Here is an 8,537-nt window from a genome sequence, read left to right on the forward strand (position 1 = left end):
TCTCAGTGCAAATCCAATTCATTATCATCCACCGAGTATTCTATTTATATAGGCTGAGTTTTGGCCATGTGTTCGTATATCGCGAGACAGTAGATTAAAAAATTAGAGTTCTCTCTGGTCCTTTACTAATACATTCCCGCCTTGTTGGTCAAGTTCACTTCGTTTCTCATCCAAAAAGTCACAAAAGGCTTCTTGGGGGGTGTAGGCGGCATTTTCGGCCAAGGCAGGATGTGAAGTAAGTATTTGTTGAAAAAGAGAATAGCATGAATGCTTTTTCTCACGGATCCGAAGATCCCTATTCTCGAACTCGATCAATTGGTTATATTCCTTTTGCGAGGAACAATTGTTGAGTGAATGTTTTACTTCTGCCCAATAGACCCCCTATCCTTATCCATCAAAAAAATGCTATTGGTATTTTCCATTGCCAATATCCTATTTATCATCGATGACTCCAAGGCTATATTGTGAGTCGGGGGCCAAGGCTCCGACAGGACCTGGAGCCCGAATAAATCTTCCGATGAGGAGTTTGAAGGGCCCGGAAGAGGAAGTCCTTGCCCTCCCCCCACACTCAAAACCAAAACAAAAGAGAAAAGATCAGCCAAAAGAACATCTAAGCGAGAAAGTAAGTAGATCCGGAGAAAATAGAAAAAGAAAGAGATGAAAAATATTAGGAATAAAAGAATCACACTCCTTTTTCTTTTTGTTGAACGAGAAACTAGAGTCAGACTTAGTAAAAGTAAGAAGAAAAGAAGGATCAATTCTGGGGTGGTGCTTCTATCTGATCCTAGAAAACGTACGAAACAACCTGCTACGGAACTACCGATAAGGGGCAAAAACACTTTACTTAGTCGAGGCATCATGTCTTTACTTTATGCTTTGCGCTGTTTGCCTTACTGTCCGACCACGGAGAAGGCTACCACATCAAGGTGACAGGATTCGAACCTATGGCCCTCTGTACCCAAAACAGATGCGCTGACCAGACTGCGCTACACCTCGTCTCACCACCCCGAAGCATATAGATCCACCCGATCGATGAACACTCAAACCGAACTCGCCCATCCTTTTGGGCACAGGGATGCGAGAACCAATCCGAGTAATCAACCGCTTTTTTTGAATCTGCCTCAAGCAAGCCACCCCAACCCTACCGCCAAAAAGCCGTCCGTATAGTGCAGGAGCGCTCACATTTTATTGCTTACTCTTTCACTTTCATTTCTAAATCCGGCTCGCTCCCGGCTACGGTTTGGACCTTTCGCCTGCTTAGAAGTGGATTCGAACCACTGACACAAGGATTTTCAGTCCTTTGCTCTAACCAGCTGAGCTACCTGAACCACTTTCCTAAAGTCTGTTTTCTTCATCGAATAGCGCCCTACCTTACCACTTGACTAGTAAGGGAAAAGCCCTTTACTAAACTAAGAAAATAGAATAGATAGGCTTTTTTCGCTTGTTCGTCAAGCTTTCGAGCAGCTCTTTCAACTGCCGCCTAATCCCCCAACATGCTCAAGAACCGAGAGCCGTCCAGGGACTGGACGGCCGGAGGGAGCTTGCTTATAGAAAGAAGATAGGCCGGTCAAAGAAAAACAAGGTGCAACGGGCTCTCCGCTCCTAGTCACTAAGAAGTGCTATTCTGTCCTCCGGGGGACTGGACTCCACCAAGAGGTTCTTTCTCTCACGTAATTTCGCCCGCCCCTTTCATTTCCGTACCGGAGGAAATGGGATTCGAACCCATGATACAATCTTCTTGTATGTCGATTTAGCAAACCAATGCCTTAAGCCACTCAGCCATACCTCCAAGTTGTTGATCGGAATAGAATTGGATGTGCCGGGTTTGGTTGCTTGCCCGAAGGAAGGGCTATCTGATCCGATCAACTACGTAAGCCGTAGCGCGCTAGCGCGCGTACTCTTCCTCTATGAGCGAGACTCTATCCAGATCTATGGATCTCATCTCCCCAGCATCAAAGCGAGACTCCATCCAAATCTGCCACTCCTTGGGCGAGGCCTTCTGTTCTATGAACACCCCACCACTGAATGATTCACTTTCAAGTTCTCGCCTCCGACCCGGGAGAACACAGGGTCAAGCCAAGCCCTGACCCGCCTAAATGGAATTCATATCTCCTTCGTCTGGTCGAGAAGGGAGGGGAACTGGACTCTGCCTCTTCTATTACATTTACATTACATTACGGAGAAGTCCATTCTCGTCATGATCGATCCACGTCCTAGCGTAGTGCCCGGCTTGCTTAGCAACCAAAGCTAGCTTACTAAGGTAGTTTACTTTTTCATTTTGAAAAAAGAAGGCGAAGGCATTTTTCCTTGATTGCACGAGCTAGCCAGCAAGCCAGCAAACCCCCCCTTACTCACCTCAACATCTATAAAAAGAGCTCTTTCTCCTTTTCATAATAATAAGGTAAGCATCCAGCTCTCGATCCAGAGCTACTGCTTCAAGAATCAACTGAGCTCAGGAAGTCAGGTTAAGACGTCGACTTTGACAGGGGAGATGAAAAAGAATTCCTGTCTTTAGAAGTAAATCCCACTAAACTAGACTTGTACGCTTGACATGAAAAGTAGAGGCAAGCGGAGTCAAAGGCCGAGCCTCAACCAGCAAAGGGGGACAGCCATGCCAATCCAAGCACAGTAAAAGTGTGCCCACTCTACCCTTCTTTCTTTACCCTAGACTTCGTTCTTCAAGGAGACCCATGTGCATTTCCTCTGTTCTGTGCTCGCTACGCCCTTGTGCCTTTAGTTGAAGTATAGGTCGTCGATTCAATCTATCTTGATGGGATTTTTCTAGTAGGTAGCGAGAAGACTAGTAGTATCGACAAGAGGCTACATCAATAGCTGAAACTTTTTTTCGGGTAGGGTAGGCTTGGAGTCAGAAGTCCTATTCTTCCCAACCAAATAAGCACTTTTGCAAAGTTCACCTTCCCGCGGTCAAAACAAGACTTACGGATAACAATCAGACCTTACCAGGGACAGGGACCAGACTATAGAGCCTAATTAAAAAGAATTCGGGCTTGCTTTTTCAATTCACATCTATGAGCGAGGATTCCTCTATCTCTTGCTCGCTTCGATCGGACTCTGACAGCTTAGGGAAGAATGATGGGTCGCTAACGAGGCCCCTAAATGACCGCTCAGAAGGCCTACCTATTTTTTTTCCCAATCTGTCACTTGCTCGTCCCTCTCTCATGAAAATGGTCTCTCCTCTCCCGGCGGCTTAGACTCATGTCTATAGTCAGTTGCTAAGATGATTCCCATTCAAGCATTCTCATTCAATGTCAATGCTGCCTTATTTTTTTTTTTTAATTCCTTTCTTTCTACTAGTTCTTACATAAGCAATTTGCAGGAAGTAAACGAAGTCTTTCCTTCCGAAATCCACTCCTGAAGTCACGTCTTTCAGTACTGGGACTGAAGTAAAGTACTTTCGAGTTGCTCTTTGCCCAAAGCCCTCCTTCCGACTTAGTTAGAAATACCAACTCTAAATAGCTTTAGCATTTCTTGAGTTGAAAAGGTATTTATAGATTCTAGAGCTCAGGGGAAGGTTTGGAACCCTAGTAGCAGAATGGAATCAGTTTACCGGGCTGACTTCCATGCCAACACGAGTAGTTTAACTCATCACTACCTCGTAAGGGCGTTGAGAATTGTTTTTGCTTTTTTTGCTAAAAACTTTTTCAAAAGTATTCAAAGAGCCTTTGCATAGTTTACGAATTCTGCTTAGTAGGGACCTAAACACAGGAATTTTTTTTCTCAGAGTCAGACCACGCCTTATGACGAAAGGGGGAGAAAGGACGGATCACCTGTCGATCTGTGATCAAAGAAAACTATACCTGAAGAATGGGATACAGATTGACAAGCACAAAAGGGTAGGCTTGGCTATTAATCTACGCTCATTGATGAGACGGCGACATAGAGAAGAAAGTATACCCTTTGTCACCCCCTTGTCACTTAAAAGTAAAGAAGAGATACACACTTTGGAATCAAAATTTGGTGGGATTTAGGATGGAATCGAATAGCGAATGCACTTGCGGTTAAGACAGGTCCTGCATCTCCTACCTAATGCAATTGACCGACCCGCCATTTCTTTCCTTCAATAATGCCTTCGCTTCACTTCAAGACGCTATTTACCAAGGAAAGACTACCTTTTTTTGAATGGAAGAAGCCGAAGGGGTGAACGAGCGCTGCGGTAACGAGCCGTAAGAAAGATGAGCAGAGCATTCCTTCCGCCGGCCTTTATAGGAGTAGGGGAGCGTGGTGAGATAGATAGACGTCCAATCCTGCAGCAGCTAGTTGCTCGGCCTTAGTCTTGGGCTGATCTCAGACTTCAATCAACCCCTTCGTACTTCGATCCAATCAATCGATCGATCAAGAGGCTAATCTCTTTTGTTTGGGCCGGTAGCTAAAAGAAAGTCCTCGCTTTCTCTTGAACAAGGGAAGGGCAGCATAGCATTAGCTTCAATTGAACAAGCTCAACCTTGAAAAAAAAGGTGGTAGGCCGACGTTGAACGCTTCAACTTGGCCACTGAAGAAGGCGAAGGCTGGGCGAGAGACTAGGCCAACTTACTGCGCCATGCCATGGTTTAAGCTTTAGGCTCCATAGACGGAACTCTGTTTAGGTATTAGGGAGGGGAGGACACCACTCAGCACCGCTCCGTGGGGTGGGGTTCAATGCCTAACAAAAACGGCCAAAAGAAAAAAAGGGATGTATGGCTGAGGGGAGGAGAGAAAGAACGCATGCATGGAGATTCTGTCTGTCGGAGGTTCGAGAATCTATGAAAGGACATCTAAGGCTAAGGTTACGAAGTAAAGGAAGTCCATTACTGAGAGAAGTGGTGATCTCGTCTTGCTTGCTGGGAGAGAGGAAGCTTCCGGACCATCTTTTCCAGCCAGATAGCGAGCGATCACTCAGCAATGAACACTAACTGAAAGCGGCCGGGAATGAGTACCTATCCCTTACGGGAATCGAACCCGTGTCTTCGACATGAAAAGACGATGTCCTAACCACTGGACGAAAGGGACCAAAAAGCCATTCTTCATATACCTCAGCTCCGAGAATAGAAGTGGTTCGTTTTGTTTCTATACGCAATTCAAGATTTCGTTTGTCTTCATGTTGGCGATTTCTGATGTGAATTCGGCGGGTCGTCCCCCCTTCCTACGGGTTCCCCCACCGACCCAGTGACACACCAACCACGCCCCTTCTCTTTCTCCGATCATAAAGCCCCCTGATCCCTTTATTTGTCTTTCATCCCCCCTGAATAAGTAAGACCCCGCTCTTTCTAATTCAAAAAAAGAGGGGCGAAGCGCCCGTTTGAAGTGGCGAAGGCCTATGCTACAGTAAGAAAAAAAGTACGTTGAGGTTACGAAGTCACTTAGTCGAACTAGAAAACTATAAAGAAAGGGAGGCTAAGGTTACGAAGTAAGGTCAGCTGGTTAAGGAAAGCTCAGGTTATGAAATCGCTTAGCCGTTAATTAATTTAAAAATAAAAGAAAAATGAAAGTAGTAGTGAGGCGTCGGTACGGAGTTGCGTCAGCTGTGGATATAGACTAGGCTAAGGGACGGACTTCATCTCTTCTATTTTCTTCACTTACACCTTACACTTCAGCTGAGTCTAACGAGGCTCAGGTGCGGAGCCTTCCACTGTGGACCGAGACTACGCAAAGGTAGAACACCATGGAAACTTCGCTGACTTTATCATCAACCTTGATTTCGCTACGCTCAATAAGAACCCGGAATAGCGGAAATAGGTTCGTGTTCCGCTTCCAAAGTCAGTCGTCTTTGCCCAAGTGTGAACTGCAGACGACTCTCCAGTGGTTCCATTCCTTCTTACTGTACTTCTGGGTCAACCCAACCCGAATGGGAAGAAGAGGGTCAGCCAAACTGCGGTCCACTTTGTACGTTTGCTGAGCAGACCACTCAGGCATTTTAGAAAAGGGAAGGGAACTTCTCACCCCGAGGGAGGCGGGAAGCGGTAGCTTCTAGAATGGAAGCTTCTCCTTTACTTTTTTAGAGCGTATCGCTATTTTGAAATAAAAAAAAGGTTTATGGATGAAGTAATCGGAATGACAAGTGGTTACGGTTGCGGAAAGCGGAGAAAGTCGGGAACCGTCGGTTACCTTTTGAATCAAAGTAGCGACAAGCCGAGTATTACGACTACAGGGGGAGAAGCAAAGCTTCGTAGACAGCTTCGCTTCCTCCTCGCTTCTTTCCTGGCGACTAGCTTCTCAAGTGGGCGGCTTGGTAAGCAAGCTATCTTCAGCATCGGTAAAATCCCTATCAATAATAGGCCGGAATGGTGGGGAAGGAGGCCCTCCCTACTTCAATGGAAAGGGGGGAATCGCCGTTTCACAGCCGCTCCTCTACAACTACCTTTCGCCCAACATGATCACGAACGAAGACAGAGAATTGCGTAGATAGGAGGACGAAACGAACCACTTGTCCTGATCGGAACGATTGAAGAAAGAAAGAGAATGGTGGCTCCTTTCGCCCAGGGGACATCGTCGGAGAACAATGTCGGGGACAGGGTGAGAACCTTCCGTTGGTTACGCCCTTGTTGTGTCGGTTCTTCCATATTTAGATATGGAGATAGATCCATATAGAGATCTATATCTTTCTATCGATAAATAGATCTATTGAGAAATGGATATTGATCTGGTTTCAAGATCTATGAACAAGAGAGATCCCTAAATATCCATTTGAGAAAATAGATGAATAGATAGGGCGAAGCCTGCTGAAGGAAGGTCGCGTTAGCGCCCCTTATTTCACTAAAGCAAGAAGGGAGAAAGTTTACTTTGAGAAAGAAGGGCTTCTATTTAGATTAGTTTCTTAGTAAAAGATAAGGCAAGAAGCAAGGGCGTAGCAGCTGCGCGAAGTTGCGCCTTAGCGCATCCGTTTTCTTGCTCGTTAGCGCCCCCTACCCCTATTATTTATATTATAGTCATAAAGGAACTAAAGGAAATTTGACAACCTTACTAATAGAAAGGGGATGCGCTCAAGCATGCGAAGAAAGCTCGAAGAGCTTCTCTTATATTATAGAAAGGTTTGTAGAAAGGGGATTCTTCAAATATCCCATGTTGTAGGGGCTTCAAAGAAAGCTTGTAGTTTAGGGGTGCGCAGGTTTTCCACCCTATACAAGACAAGGGGCTAGCGCGCAATGGCTTTCTCTGATAGAGGCTCGCTTCTTCAAGTTCAAGTTCCGCTTGCTGCTTCTCATTTTGATAGGAGTAGGTGCTTGCAGCTCGCTCGCTGTCTACTAAATGAGCCTTCACTGCCCGCCCGGCCCCTATCTTTAATCTTAAGTAAAGTGAAGTCAAATCAATGAAGTGAACAGCCCAACCTCTTTGTTTGAAGCTTTGCCAGGAAGCTTCTACTTGTTGAAGCTTTGTTTCCCCTAATTCCGAAACACAACAATAGACTTGCCACTATAGTATAGGAAAAAGCTTCTCTTTGATAAGCGGTCATAGGGGAGTTCAGAAAGGATCTGATCGTAGATAGAGACTTCAACCGGGGGTAGGGGCGGATGTAGCCAAGTGGATCAAGGCAGTGGATTGTGAATCCACCACGCGCGGGTTCAATCCCCGTCGTTCGCCCATCAATAAATGGACCGTTTGTTTCGGAGACACAAGACAAACCTAGAAAGAATTTATTCTGCAAGTCATCTCGAGGCTTTCAAACGCATCCAAGCAATTGGTATCCGATTGAAAGATAGAAAGCATAGATTCGCGTCGCCTACTTGCTGAAAGCAAAAATGGAATGGCCGATCATGAATTCTATGACGTTTTTAAGACCTCACTAATCAGCCAACCACTTTTTAGTTCATAATGAATGAACCCCCGGATGAAAAAAAAATTTCCCCTCCCTTTTACTAAACCATGGGGAGCCCCGAGTAGTTTACCGGACAAATTGAGTTGTCGTGACGATACCTTTCAACATCGGAAAAGACTTCTCTTCATCACGAGACTGATCGGATCTGCCGTAGACACCCGAGAGATCTTCACAAGGCAGGCTAAAATAAAAGACTAAGAGGCGCTGCAAGCGAGCAAAGAGTTATGCTTTCATTTCTTTGTTGAGATTGAAATCAAGTTAAAAGGTTAGGTATAATGCACGCAGGCCAAGTCAAGAAAAGGACTTCCTTACTTTTCATTCATAGTAGTCTTAATGACTAGTAGTTTGAAGCCTTAAGAAAGCGGTTTTTTTTCGGCACTCGCTTCCTTCGTCTTAAGTAAAGTTCAGTTTACTTTTTCGATTCGGAACTCTTAGTCGAGCTGATGGCGAGATCGATTTTTTGTTCGAGGTTCAAGAGGAAGGAGAGGAACCACCGCCCAATGGTGCTTTTACGAAAGTATGGTCACCGGTGGCTAATACCTTCTCGAGACTATCGAACCTGAAATCCACTTTCCATCGCTCTTTTTAGGTTGGCATAATATAGAAAGAGAGTGCCAAGAAACAACACATACCTATCACTTTTGGAAGGTTTGGAACCCTTACTCAACATAGGGTCCAAAAACCCGACATACCCTTTTTTAGAGCGTATAAGGGGAAAAGAGCTCTT

General features: G+C 45.3%; 3 non-coding genes across 3 annotated transcripts; all 3 read right to left on the reverse strand.

Moving 5' to 3' along the window:
• Nucleotides 1-921: 921 nt before the first annotated feature.
• Nucleotides 922-996, reverse strand: TRNAP-UGG (transfer RNA proline (anticodon UGG)). Its single transcript has one exon. It is a non-coding gene; the product is annotated as a tRNA-Pro (tRNA).
• A 258-nt stretch (nt 997-1,254) lies between these two features.
• Nucleotides 1,255-1,328, reverse strand: TRNAF-GAA (transfer RNA phenylalanine (anticodon GAA)). The gene has a single exon. It is a non-coding gene; the product is annotated as a tRNA-Phe (tRNA).
• Nucleotides 1,329-4,935: 3,607 nt separating this feature from the next.
• Nucleotides 4,936-5,007, reverse strand: TRNAE-UUC (transfer RNA glutamic acid (anticodon UUC)). Its single transcript has one exon. It is a non-coding gene; the product is annotated as a tRNA-Glu (tRNA).
• Between the last annotated feature and the right edge of the window lie 3,530 nt (nt 5,008-8,537).

This window comes from Nicotiana tabacum, chromosome 19 (genome assembly GCF_000715075.1).
Source record: "Nicotiana tabacum cultivar K326 chromosome 19, ASM71507v2, whole genome shotgun sequence".
NCBI classification, from domain to species: Eukaryota; Viridiplantae; Streptophyta; class Magnoliopsida; order Solanales; family Solanaceae; genus Nicotiana; species Nicotiana tabacum.